Genomic DNA, 15,233 nt, shown 5'->3' with positions numbered 1-15,233 from the left:
TCGACTTTAGAGATGGTCATTCCCGGTTTTTGGCGATAATGGAAACCGATGCCGACTATCTCAAACCCGGCCAAATCCAAGGCAATTGGTAATGGGAGGGGCCAGCATTTGTAGTGCACTGGTCCCCCTCACATGCCAGGACACCAACCGGGCACCCTAGGGGGCACTGCAGTGGACTTCACAAATTGCTCCCAGGTGCATAGCTCCCTTACCTTGGGTACTGAGCCCCCCACCCCCCCCCTAAAACCCACTCCCCACAACTGTACACCACTACCATAGCCCTTAGGGATGAAGGGGGGCACTACATGTTGCCACAGTAGGTTTCGTGTGGGTTTTGGAGGGCTCACATTTACCACCACAAGTGTAACAGGTGGGGGGATGGGCCTGAGTCTGCCTGCCTGAAGTGCACTGCACCCACTAAAAACTGCTCCAGGGACCTGCTTACTGCTGTGATGGAGATGGGTATGACATTTGAGGCTGGCATAGAGGCTGGAAAAAATGTTTTGTCATTTTTTTAGGGTGGGAGGGGGTTGGTGACCACTTAGGGAGCAAGGGGAGGTCAGCCCCGATTCCCTCCGGTGGTCATCTGGTCAGTTCAGGTACCTTTTCGAGGCTTGGTCGTGAAAAAAAAGAGACCAAGTAAAGTCGACCAAATGCTCGTGAGGGACGCCCTTCTTTTTTCCATTATTGGCCAAGGATGCCCATCTCTTAATCACACCCCCATCCCACCTTTGGTACACTGCCGACACACCACCGGGAACTTTGGTCATCCCCGTGACGGAAAGCAGTTGAGTACACCCAAAATCGGCTTTCGATTATGCCGATTTGGGCGACCCTGAGAGAAGGACGCCCATCTCCCGATTTGTGTCGGAAGATGTTGGAATGTAATTGTATTTTACATGCATTGCCTGTCACCTATTATTTCTCTGTGATTACTCTGTGACCTCTGATGTGAATTACTTAGAGAGGTCACACAGCTATGCAACTTCCTGTGGGGGTTAGACACAGCAGATGCAGCAGATGGAGCACATGGAGCTCATGATCTCTCCTAACCTGAGAGGATCTATGGTGGTGTGAGCATCCATTACCATCTAAGCACATGGAAGGAGCTGATAATACAAATGTATAGTAATATGTATATATAAGCCTGTCTGATTATAATCTAACTACAAACTGTGAGTAAACAGATGTTTTGTTACTTCAACTTTAAAGTGACTCAGCAGTGAATTATTCAGGGGTGAATGAGAGAGAGATGAAGAAAGAAATTAACATTTCTACAGCTGAAGCTGTGTGTACTAAAATCTGCTAATTATTTACTACAAATAATCCAACAAAAGGGTTATGGGCCCAGGGCCAGGAATTGAAAAAGAAGAGAAATATTACCAGGCAGAAAAAAAGGCCACATTTTTCTCTTAAGTTTTAAAGGAAAGATTCAGTCTGTCTCTCTCTCCCCCCACACAGCAGACAGAAGGCTAAGAAAATGGCTGAGGGAAGAAATTCACCATTTTTCTATTCTCTCAAGGTGCCTAAATTAACTGAGTTTAATTATCGGCAGTGGGAACTAAGATTCATATGTCTCCTTCGAGCAAAAAGATTAGATATATGCTTAGACCAAGACAGAACAGATGAAAATATGGCTGAATGGGACAATGCAAACTATTATGTGAAGTGCATGCTTTTGGAAGCTCTCTCAGAGAAACAAGCCATATTAGTGGAGGGAAAAGATACACCAAAGGACATTTTATATAAACTGAGAACTATGTATGCAACTACATATGCAAAGCAGCAACCAATTTGGTTGGCAGAGTTGAATGAAACCAAATTAAGGGATAAAAGTAAATGTAATGATCACATTATGCATCTTATGTCTTCATTTCAAAAGCTAGAACTTTCAGGAATTCCCATGTGTGATGCATTGAAAAGAGCATTTCTTTTTACCTCACTATCAAAGAAGTTTGATGTTTTTAGGTCTGTAAATGAGGCCATTGAAGGGCAATCTTTTGAACAGGCAACATCAAAACTAAGGCAGGAATGCATAATAAATGATTCTGAGGAGATGTGTTCTCAAAGCAAGTCAGAGAGAAATGAAACAAATTTCTTGGCAAAGAACAGAGGAAGGCGGAGCTATGGGAAAACTCCACCCAAAGGCAAGCTGATTTGCTACTCATGTGGAAAGGAGGGACATGTATCTAAATGGTGTAAGGAAACACAAAACACTCCCTCTAGCTCACCTAAGCCAATGGAACTAAAGAATTTTCAAACCAGGAAATGTATGAAGGACAAAGATAAACACCAGGGCTTTCTAATGGCAGAAAAATCTTTGACTATGGTAAATAATAATTCAAATGAAAGTACTTGGATTTTGGATTCAGGGAGCACATGCCATTTAACCAATTGTAAGGATTTCTTTCAGGAAATGTGTCCAGAGGAAGGTATTCTTAAAACTGCAAACGCAGGGACTGCTAAGATCCAAGCAAAAAGTATTGGATTCTTAAAATGCAAAGTGTCTAATGAAGTTAAAGAAATTCCTGTAAGTGATGTCTTGTATATTCCCCAAGCAGTTTGCAATATGCTTAGTGTATCTACATTAGATAAGAAGGGATTTGTGATTCATTTTGAAAACAGTAAGTGCACAATCTCTAAAAATGATGAAGTGTATGCTGAAGCTTTTATGCATAATGATGTTTATAAGCTGAACATTTCAGGTGAAGCCTCACATATGGCGCAAGTAAGGAAGAATGATGGTAAATGTAGTCTGGAAATCTGGCACCGCCGCCTGGGACATCGTGATTCTAAGGTGATCCAGGATCTTTACAGTAAGCAACTGGCCACTGGCATTCAGATAAGTGCAGATGCTGGTAAAATGGAGAAATGCATAGACTGTGTTACTCAAAAAGGTGTGAGACCCTCATTTCCTGCATACACAGGAAATAGGAGTAATAAAGTACTGGACTTAATACACAGTGACTTATGTGGACCGTTTAATATCCCATCATTGGGAAATAACAGATTTGTGCTAATATTCTTGGATGATTTCTCTAGATACTGTGTGGCCTATTTGCTGAAAGAGAAAAGTCAAGTCACAGACATGCTGAAGAAATACGTAGCCATGGTGAGCAATAAATTTGAAAGAAAACCAAAGGTTCTTCAGACCGACAATGGTGGTGAGTTCACTTCACAAAGCATGCGCACATTTCTAGAACAAGAAGGCATTCAACATATCACAACAGTAGCTTATACACCAGAGCAAAATTCTGTTGCAGAGAGAAAATTTAGGTCAATTGTGGAAATGACCAGATGTATGCTGTCAGATAGCAATCTCCCTAAAAGACTATGGGGGGAAGCCATTCTCACAGCAGTGTACCTACAAAACAGAATGCCAACTAAAGGCGCTGAGCGCACACCACATGAGACATGGCATGGTAGGAAGCCAAACCTGTCACACATAAGAACATTTGGAAGTACAGCATATGCTCATGTACCAAAGCAAAGAAGACATAAGCTGGATTCCACAACAGAAAGGGGCATTTTAGTTGGCTATGCTCCAGGACACAAAGGATATAGAATTTTGAATCTGAAAACTGGCATTGTTGGCATAAGACATGTTACATATTTTGATGAAAACAAAAGGGTTGATAAAGGCTGGATTATCCCAGATGAGCCTTATCATCCAGAATATGAAACTAGAACCATAATAGACATGCCAGTGTATATAAATGCCATACCAAGGCAGATGTCTGAAAGCAACTCACCTGTATCTAACGAGGAACAGGCAGAGGAAGCAGACACAGAAAGGATCATTGAAGAAGACAGTACAGTTGGAGAAGGGGAATCAATTGGAGAAGAACTCTCAGATTTAGAGGATGCGGAAAGGTCAGACCAACCTGTTGTCAGACGCTCATCCAGGGAAAACAAAGGTGTTCCACCCCTAAGACTGTCTTACCTAACAAAGTCAGCAGAAGCTCAAGAGCCCTTAACATGGGATGAGATTGAGAAAATGCCAGCAGAAGAAGCTGCTGAATGGCATAAAGCTGCACAAGAAGAAATTGATGCATTGGATAAAAATAATACTTGGATTCTTACAAAATTACCTCCTGGCAAGAAAGCTATAGGATGCAAATGGGTATTCAAGTTAAAAAGGAATGCACAAGGAAAAGTGGAAAGGTATAAAGCCAGATTAGTGGCAAAGGGATATCTTCAAAAATATGGAGAAGATTTTGATGAAGTGTTTGCACCTGTAGTGAAACACACGACAATAAGAACACTTCTGAGCATTGCAGTCTCAAAAGGCATGCAAGTCAAACACATTGATGTGAAAACAGCATTTCTTCATGGAGAAATAACTGAAGATTTGTACATGGAACAACCAACAGGTTTCATAAATACAAAACAAAGACAGCTAGTGTGTAAATTAAACAAAGGTCTTTATGGATTAAAGCAAAGTGCAAAATGTTGGAATGAAAAATTGCATGAAATATTGACAAATTTAGGATTTAAGCAAGGTGAAGCAGATAAATGCTTGTACACTAGGTGCACAAATGGACAATATGCATACATTTTAGCTTTTGTTGATGATCTGCTCATTGCAAGCAAAAGTGAGCAAGAGTACAAGGACATTGTAAAATGTTTAAACCTCAATGTTGAGATAAAAGAACTTGGTAATGTGTCATACTATCTTGGTATAGAAATTGAGAAACAAAATGATGGTTCTTATCTTCTAAGCCAGAAGCAGAAAATAAATGAGCTTATTGAAAGTTTAGGTATGCAAGATGCCCAAGTTGTAAGCACTCCCATGATCACTGATTTTCTGAAGGATGAAACAGTAAGAGAACCTTTACCAGATAACATCCAATATAGATCAGCCATAGAAGCTGAATACGTGGCTGTATCGGAAGCGTGCAGAGAACTGATGTGGATTGAAAAACTTTTGCTGGATTTTGGAATAGCTGAAAAGAGACCAATCCAGATAATGGAAGATAATCAGAGCTGCATCCGACTGTCACAGAATGACAAGGTTCAGTCACGCACCAAGCACATCGCAACGAAATACCACAACGTGCGAGAGTTGGCGAAAGAAGGGGTCATCAGTCTACACTATTGTCACACCAGTGAGATGACAGCTGACATCATGACCAAACCGTTACCCAGAGAACATTTTGTGAATCTGCGTATAAAGCTTGGACTTTGTATGAATAAATAATTGCATGACAGTTATGCATGAGAAGGGGTTTGTTGGAATGTAATTGTATTTTACATGCATTGCCTGTCACCTATTATTTCTCTGTGATTACTCTGTGACCTCTGATGTGAATTACTTAGAGAGGTCACACAGCTATGCAACTTCCTGTGGGGGTTAGACACAGCAGATGCAGCAGATGGAGCACATGGAGCTCATGATCTCTCCTAACCTGAGAGGATCTATGGTGGTGTGAGCATCCATTACCATCTAAGCACATGGAAGGAGCTGATAATACAAATGTATAGTAATATGTATATATAAGCCTGTCTGATTATAATCTAACTACAAACTGTGAGTAAACAGATGTTTTGTTACTTCAACTTTAAAGTGACTCAGCAGTGAATTATTCAGGGGTGAATGAGAGAGAGATGAAGAAAGAAATTAACATTTCTAAAGCTGAAGCTGTGTGTACTAAAATCTGCTAATTATTTACTACAAATAATCCAACAGAAGATAGGCGTCCTTCCCTTTCGAAAATAAGCCTGATGATGCCTAAAATATCCAAGCAGTAAACATTTCTGCCTAAGCATATTCTGTAAGCGACACCTAGATTTAGGCATGGTATATAGAATACGCTTAGTTGATATGGCAGTTCTTAAAACTATATGCATCCATTTACACCAGCAAAAATGTGGCATAAATCCTGGTGCTTAGACTTATGCTCACTGGGCCATATTCTACAGCAAGATACGTAAATTTTAGCATGCACTCAAAACACCCATTTCCCTGCCCATAGCCATGCCCTTTTTGAACTGCGCGCATTAGAATTTAGGTGCAGTTCATTACAGAATACACCTAAAGATTTGTGTGCGTAAATTCTAATTATTGCCAATTACTGTTCATTATTGCTTGTTAAGTGCTGTTAAATGCACTAATTGGCTTGTTAAGAAAGGCACCTCCAATTCCTTCAAAAGTAGGAGGGAGGCTTAACTGGGCATGTATAATTTTCTTTGTAAATTCTTAGAAAATTCAGGTACATTTTCCCGTGTTATGACATTAAACCAAAAAAGTGTTGTGAGCTAATCTTCTGTGGCTTACTGCTTTTTGCTGTCAGAGACTACACACTCATCTGTGAGAAAATTAGAAGGTTCTAAGTTCTGCAACCACAATGTTTGTTTTCTAGTCCTAGACTGTAAGGAGACCTTAAATTTTGTAAAGGCTGCCAGCTGGGCACATGTTTTTATCAGAATATAATGATCCAATCCTGGTTTAACATCAGGGTCTATATTTATTCATAATTTTGATTTGCACACCACTTTGATCATTGTTCCAGGAAGCAGTATATAAATAATTTAAATACATAAACATGCAAACCAGGGATGCAGCAGAGAAAACTAGATCTATTTAGTAACCTTGGATAATGTAGGTCATTGGTTTGCTCTTTTTCCCCACATGAACCACAAAAGTTAACATATCTAAGTACCAACTTGAATAGAGAGTAAAATGCTCTACTGAGACAAAATATAAATACTTTGATGTTTCATTGAAGAACTGTCAAAATTGTATGACATTTAAACAATAAGTTATGGGTAGGGAGACAGGACAGTGCATTAGATTAATACTTTGCCTTTTTAATCTATTAATCTACCACCTCTGGGACACAATTTTAAATCCACTCCAGACCAAAGTGACTGAAAATCATTCTAGTCTGACAGCTTTAAAAGATCACAAGTGAAATGTGTTAAGGTCTCAACCCACTTCCTGCTGAACTGGAATAGTCAGATCAAAATATATACATATTAAGACTGCAAGGTCAATTTTGTTCCAACATAGATTGTCCTTACAAGAGTGAGGTTAAAAGGCTCAGGATATGTTTAAGGACAAATTGCACATATACTACATCTGCTGATGAAATAAAAGAATGCATCAGAGATCTGGAGATATTTCACAGTCACTGGATAGATAAAATATACAGATACAGTGTCCCTAACTGTTCTTTAGCTAAACATCTGGAAAAGATAAAATACAAATGTAACATGAAGAAAATAATAAGATAAAGTGGATGACAATCTTACACATACTAGATAACAAAAAAATGTCACATTTGCCTTTTTTACTAGTACACAGTTTCAAGTTATGATAATGTTAGTGATTAGTTGGCTTTATTTTCACATGAATGAAAAATCTAATTGTTTTTATGTTTGCTTCTCAGAGGGGTTTCATGTAAATAGGTAGAAGTACAGTGCACTCCACTTAAGGGCACATCAGATAAGCGCATGCTCTGTTTAACTGCATGCCATACTTTGGTCCTGTTTTTGGCACCATCAATTTCTACGGGGACAAACTTTGGTTTAGCACACCACTGATAAGTGCAAGATTTGCTTATATGCATGGTTTAAGACTGCTCCTCTGCAGGAAAGACTCCGCATAAGTGCGTGGATGGAATATGGAAGCTGATTTTTTTTGTTACATTTGTACCCCACGCTTTCCCACTCATGGCAGGCTCAATGTGGCTTACATGGGGCAATGGAGGGTTAAGTGACTTGCCCAGAGTCACAAGGAGTTGCCTGTACCGGGAATTGAACTCAGTTCCTCAGGACCAAAGTCCACCACCCTAACCACTAGGCCACTCCTCCACTGGCACTTGACAACGGACGAGATTTCAAATTTACCACCCCTTAAACTGCTACAGGCAGAATAAGCGAAAAAATGTTGTTAGAGTGTACACTGGGGTCATTGTCGTCGCGGCAGCGGAACTGTAAGAATTTAACACTGGCTGAACGAATAGAAGTTCTTAAAAAATTAGAAAACAAACAAAGTCAAGCATCTATTGCTAAAGAATATGGTGTCAATCCCAGTCAATTTTCACATGTCTTGAAGCAGAAAGACCAGCTTCTGGAAGACTGGCAAAACAATACAAATCCACACTGGAAACAAAAACGGGCTGGAAAAGCTGAGGAGGTAGAAGATGCTCTTCTTTGGTGGTTTTCTTGAGTCAGGAGCAGACAGTTTCCTGTCAGTGGTCCACTGCTTATGGAGAAAGCTAACCAGCTAGCTGAAAGTCTTGGACTAACTGAATTCAAACCCACTGTTGGATGGTTGGAAAGATGGAAGGAGAGGAACAACATAAAATTCAAGAACCAGCATGGTGAGAAACAAGACACTGATGACTTTGGTGCTGAAAATTGGGTTGTTTCAGTTCTTCCTACCATCTTGAACGAGTTTGCACCTCGTGACATTTTGAATGCTGATGAAAACGGTCTCTACTGGCGAGCGATTCCTGATGGAACACTTGCATTCAAACATGCCGAAACTACTGGAGGTAAAACATCGAAGGACCGACTGACGATCCTCCTTTGCTGCAATATGGATGGGAGTGAGAAGTTGGAACCCCTCATCATTGGAAAGAGCAAACAGCCCCGTTGCTTCAAGAAAGTTAAGCGACTTCCTGTGTCATACGAGGCTAACACAAATTCATGGATGACTGGGGAAATTTGGAAGCAGTGGCTAAAGAAGTTAGACATTAGAATGTGGGCACAAAGGCGTCAGATTTTGTTGCTTTGTGATAATTGTGCTGCACACAGGGATGATGTCAGGTTGTCTAACGTCAAGGTGGTCTTCCTGCCAACAAACACTACCTCTCTGATCCAACCTATGGATCAGGGCATAATAGCCAATTTCAAACAACATTATTGGGCTCTTGTGCTACATCGTCTGATGAGCATTATGGATGACCAGACTGGCAAGGATAAACGTGCTGTTGAACTGGCCTGTAATCTAACACTGTTGGATTCCCTACATATGCAGAAAGAAGCCTGGAATCATGTTACACAGGCAACCATTGTGAACTTCTACAAGCGGGCAAGCTTTGTTAAGGATGTGGAGGGGGATGCAGCTGTTGCAAATGTGTCAGATGAACAGGCTATTGACATCCTAGCCGGTGTTACTGAAGAGTTTCATCGCTAGGTAGCTGTTGATTATGATTTACAAACAGCTGACAACAACACTGATGTGGAGATATGCGCCTACATGCAGGCAACAACGGCTGATAATGAAACAGGGGATAAAATGAGCAGCGAGGAACATGCTGACGAAATTCAACAACCTCTACCTGACACTTTTGCAAGAGCGCTGGAGAGTCTTAACACCGTGCGGGCCTATCTGGAGGTCACTGGATGTCAGTGCTATGACATTTTTTATCATCTGGCAGACGTAGTCTATGGAACTCACATACCCATTAGTGTACAGAGGACTACAACTGATTACTTCAAGTAAGCCTAATGTCAGTTAACGGAGACTGTATACTGTATGTATAATAATAAACAGTACTGTACATATGTTTATCAGATGTCAAGCTTCTTTGGGTCACAACAGTTAAGTGCATGCTCCGGTTACCTGCATGCATTTCTTTGGTCCCCGACCCTTGCACTTAAGCGGATTGCATTGTATTTGTTTTGAGTTTGTAATTTTTAGGAAAACTAAGCAACAATATTGGAAAATTTTAGTTCAAGTGTCAGTAAAATCAAAATTATTAAGGGGGTCATTTACTAACTATACATGCAAACAGCATTAATATGCATTATCTGCCTCAGGGCCCACTAGAATAAAATGGGCTTTTTGCCAGTTATCCTGCACTAATTATTAGTAAATTATCCCCTATGGGGCAATTTTCAAGCTGCAAAGACTGCAAGTATATGTTGCCTGTTTACTTTGCAAATTTGCACTAATTTTCAAAGTAAAAATCCCCATATTTATTTTCACAACTGCCTAAGAATAAAATACCACCTACATTTGCACCTAATTTCTACAGATACTTATTTAAAAAACAGGAGTACTTTTGAAAGTACAAAAGGTAAATCGTGCCAAATGAATCTCATTTAATTCTTTGGCTGGGTGACCGGAGAATTGAATCAAGGACATGCTATAGATGTTATCTACTTAGACTTCAGCAAAGCTTTTGACATGGTTCCCCAAAGGAGGCTCTTGAATAAACTTGACAGGCTGAAGATAGGACCCAACATGGTGAACAGGATTAGGAACTGGTTGACGGACAGAAGCCAGAGGGTGGTGGTTAATGGAATTCACTCGGATGGGGGAAAGGTGAGTAGTGGAGTGCCTCAGGGATCGGTGCTGGGGCCGATTCTGTTCAATATATTTGTGAGTGACATTGCCGAAGGGTTGGAAGGTAAAGTTTGCCTTTTTGCGGATGATACCAAGATTTGTAACAGAGTGGACACCCTGGAGGGAGTGGAAAACATGAAAAAGGATCTGCAGAAGCTAGAAGAATGGTCTAATGTTTGGCAATTAAAATTCAATGCAAAGTGATGCACTTAGGGAGTACAAATCCACGGGAGCCATATGTGTTAGGCGGTGAGAGTCTGATATGTACAGGCAGGGAGAGGGATCTTGGGGTGAAAGTATCTGAGGATCTGAAGGCGATGAAACAGTGTGACAAGGCTGTGGCTTTAGCCACAAGGTTGCTAGGCTGTATAGAGAGAGGTGTGACCAGCAGAAGAAAGGAGGTGTTGATGCCCCTGTACAAGTCGTTGGTGAGGTCCCACCTGGAGTATTGTGTTCAGTTTTGGAGGCCGTATCTTGCTAAGGATGTAAAAAGAATTAAAGCAGTGCAAAGAAAAGCTACAAAAATGGTATGGGATTTGTGTTACAAGATGTATGAGGAGAGACTTGCTGACCTGAATATGTATACCCTGGAGGAAAGAAGAAACAGGGGTGATATGATACAGACATTCAAATATTTGAAAGGTATTAATCCGCAAACTAACCTTTTCCGGAGACGGGAAGGTGGTAGAACTAGAGGACGTGAAATGAGGTTGAACGGGGGCATACTCAAGAAAAATGTCAGGAAGTATTTTTTCACGCAGGGAGTGGTGGATACTTGGAATGCCCTCCCAAGGGAGGTGGTGGAGATGAAAATGGTAACGCAATTCAAAAATGCGTGGGATAAACATAAAGGAATCCTGTTCAGAATAAATGGATTCTCAGAAGCTTAACAGAGATTGGGTGGCAGCACCGGTGGTTAGGAGGTGGGGCTAGTGGTTGGGAGGCGGGGCTAGTGCTGGGCAGACTTCTACGGTCTGTGCCCTGAAAATGGCAGATACAAATCAAGGTCAGGTATACATATAAAGTAGTACATATGAGTTTATCTTGTTGGGCAGACTGGATGGACCGTACAGGTCTTTTTCTGCCGTCACCTACTATATTACTATGTATTAATTTCCTATCCCACAATCCCAGCCCAGCCCCAGGAACATCCTCCCCCAACCAAATTTAGGTAAAGGAATGGGAATGAGCCATTAGTTCAGAGTAGCAAAGTTTAAGGGTGCTGACAGCCTATCTTGCTGGCGCCCTTCACAACAGCTGGAGCCTGTACTTTCTTTCCTATTGCTAGGCTATTCTACTGGCTCTTCTGTATTTTTAAAGGTGAGAATATGAACTTCTGGTTTCTCATGTCATGGAGGCAACTGCAACTCCAGTAGAACAGCATAGGGATGGGAGCAAAGGAACAAGCTCCTACCAATGTGTTAAGGATTGATTGGGGCTAGGGTTAGGGGGGCTGGAGCCAAGGATGGGGGCTAGATGAGGCTAGGACTGGAAGGGGAATGGAGTTAGAAATAGGTTGGAAAGAGCTCATAATGTGGCTGGAGCTCATACTTAAAAGGATCTAGAGCTGGTGTTTGAAGGGGTCTGGAGCTGGAAGGGAACTGGAGATTTGTCTTGAAGGGACCTGATGGGTGTGAAGCTGAGGCAAGAAGAGGATAGAGCTGGAAGGGGCGAGGCTAGGGCTGAATTGATCTGCAACTGTGACTAGAAGATGTCTGGGTTTTGTCCTAGAGCAAGGGCTGAAAGGAGGCTAGTTGAGCTAGTAGGGGACTGGAACATAAAGACAGTTGATGCCTATTGCTCAAGGGGTACTGGGGCTAGAAGAGGGCTGATGCTAGGGCTGGAAAAGGTGAATATTGGGCTGGGAGGGGGCTGATGCTGGGACTTGGAGAAAGGGATGTTGCATGAAGATGCTGGAAAAGTAAGAAGAGAAAGGAAGATAGATACTGTGTGGATAGATAAGTGAGGATATTAGAGATAGATGCTGGGTTAATGAGGGGGAAAGGCAATATCAATGAATGTGTTTTTGTTTATTGAGGGTTAAACCCAGCTGAGTTGTCCATACCTGGACATTCAGAGGCACTTAATCAGAAAGTACCACTAAATATCCCCTCATTCTTCTAAGCATTAATTAGCTAGGTTAAGGGCAGCATGGGGGCACAACAGAGCCAGCACTTAACCAGTCAGTGGCAATATTCAGTCTGATAACTGGATAAGTTGTAATAATATATACTGTCCATACCTGTTTGTGAGTATAAGGCCTGAATTAGCCAAACTGAGACCTATGAACTGAACTCTCTGCATTATAATCATCCTGCCATGGAATCCTAATGTACTGTATGATGGACTTTGCCAAGGACATGTTATTGTGCAAAGAGGTCAGGTGAGTCTAGGCCTATCCATTTTGGGTTCAGTCCTACCCAAATTGCAGCGCTCTTACTATAGTTGACTTCATGGAAATAGCCAGACTGTGCTGAAACTGCTTCAGAGGCTAGAGCCAGTGCTATGTATATGTCGGCAAGGGAAGCACTTTTTATTTGGAGTGAGCTTGTACTTTGTCCAAATTAACAAAAAGAGGTTTGGAAGAGAGTAGGCAAGTGAGACTGGAGAGTGATAAAATTAAATAGCAGTGATTGTTTAAAATATGTAAATGTTGCTGGTTGAAAGTTTGTGCTGAGCATGTACATTGAGAGGACAGCATGCCTGCAAGAGACTGTGCATGGCAATTATCAGTAGACTTGGAGACTGCTATAAGCAATTTGATTGGCTAATGACTCAAGCCATAGGTTCAAAGAGGAAATTTAGCTGAGAGGTTAGAATGGGTGGGGGGACAGAGAGCTGAACAAAAAGAGTTGCAGTCCGTAAGGAAAATCCTTTCAGGCTCAGCTGTGATTGATGGGGAAAGAGGTGAGTGAAATTCTGATTGTTTTTTTTATTTAGTAAAAAAAACAGGAGTGTGTCTCCTCTCCCCCCTGCTCATACCTTTGCTGGCAAAGATGCCCAAGCCCCACCAGCTAAAGAGATTCACTAGCCAAGCCCCTACTCAGCAAGGACGTTAGCAGGGTGCTTCAGCCCCAGATGCTGGCATTTCTGAGCTTGCTCAGTTCTGAACTCAGTTCTGAGCATACAGAATAGTGCTGGTATCTGCAGCTGAAGCACCCAACCAGCTTCCTCGCTGATTGGGAAGGGGAGAACAGATGCTATGTTATGGGGGAGGGGGGGTGAAGGGTGACAGGGGTTGCGCTTGTCCAGTGCACACCTATATCAATTCATTGTTCTTTCTGTGATATTAAGGCCTGCAACATATTTTTGGAGCCCATGTCCTTGGTTAGCAACGTTGTATGACCACCGGACTAAACCTGACTGATACCATAGTCCATCCTGGCTTGTGTTTTGTCCATTATCACCTCATCTATTCCTCATTGCCATTTCACGAGTACAACTGTATCTGATTGGTCCTGAGGTAATTCTTGTAACTATCTCATCCCATTATCCAATCAGAAAACTGCTTTATGCCTGACATGGCCACGTTTTGCCAAATAAACTACATCTGAAGCTACACTGTCAAATAAAATAATAATATTAAAATATAAAGACTGACAGCATAAAGGTAATACAAGATCTACTTACAGGCTTGCACAGTTCCTTCAGAGCTTCTCTATTAAACAGCCAAGTTTGGTAACAGGAGGTTTATGGGTCTTTTGTGAAGGTTAAAGGTCACTAGTCTACTAAAAATTTGTAAAGTTACAATTTCAAATCAATCCAACTAAAACCTCACATAAGACCATAAATAGGGCGTAAAAATGCCAAAAAGCATACTCAAAATATGGTTATTATACTTTAAAAATCCCAACTAAAATTCCTTTGAGATCATTTTTTTAAGCAACTTAAAAGTGCAAACTCAAAAGAGGAGCCAATGACCACCTAGAAATGCTAAAAACTGACACAAACTGCTCTAAGAAAATCCTCTTAAAAACACATATAGGGGCCCTTTTACCAAGCTGTGGTAAAAGGGGCCCTGCACTAGTGGCAGTGGCTGTTTTTGCCACATGCCAGGGCCCCTTTTACCGCAACAGGTGAAAATATCCAAAAATGAAATGGCCAAGTGGTAAGTTCACACTTGCTGTGCGGCCATTTTGGGTGGAAGCACTTACTGCCACACACTGAGGTGGAAGTAAGGGCTCCCATACTAACTCAGTGGTAGCAGGGCAGTGCTCGAAACTGCCCAATTAACGCCTTTTTACAATGACAGTTTGTCCAGATTTCTACCTCTCCATGAAACAGAAGGTTTGCTGACAACCACAGATCTTTAGTTGATTAAAAGAATCTTTGTATTGTATGCAGGATTTCACTATGGGTTTCTCAGTTATTTTACAAGCTATTGCACTTCTGTGTTTGATGATCCTGGATCTTAGTTGTTATTTTGTTTTTCCTACACCTAGTAACCCACAAGGACAGATCACAACACAAATGACTCCTTCAGATCTACTGGTGTCTCAATTTATAATCCACTCCAGTTTTTGGATGTGTAAAAACTTTGGTCTTGAGATTAACTCCACAGGTGGAGCAGTTCCCACCAGGGAAATGCCCAATGGTGTTGTTGCCTTTAATGTCTTGAACTGCAGGAAGTGCAGAAGGTGTTAACATCTTTCACATTTTTCTGTTTCTTGTATGTGATCATCAGTTCTTTATCCAAAAGCTGGAAATCACATGCCAGTGTCTATGAAGTATTTGTATAATCTCATATGACCTGTGGTCATAGAGCAAGGTACACACTACTTTATTATCACTTTTGTCATGTACAGTCTTACATTCTAATAGTGATTTCCTTTCTATCTTTTCTCATCCCTTCTTTTATATGCCTAACTAGATAGGTACCCACTTTCTTTAAATTTATGCATCATTACAAGTGTGTGGAAGGTGTAATCTGTTT

This window comes from Microcaecilia unicolor, chromosome 1, assembly GCF_901765095.1.
Source record: "Microcaecilia unicolor chromosome 1, aMicUni1.1, whole genome shotgun sequence".
Taxonomy (NCBI): domain Eukaryota; kingdom Metazoa; phylum Chordata; class Amphibia; order Gymnophiona; family Siphonopidae; genus Microcaecilia; species Microcaecilia unicolor.
Note: the sequence above shows the minus strand (reverse complement) of the source record.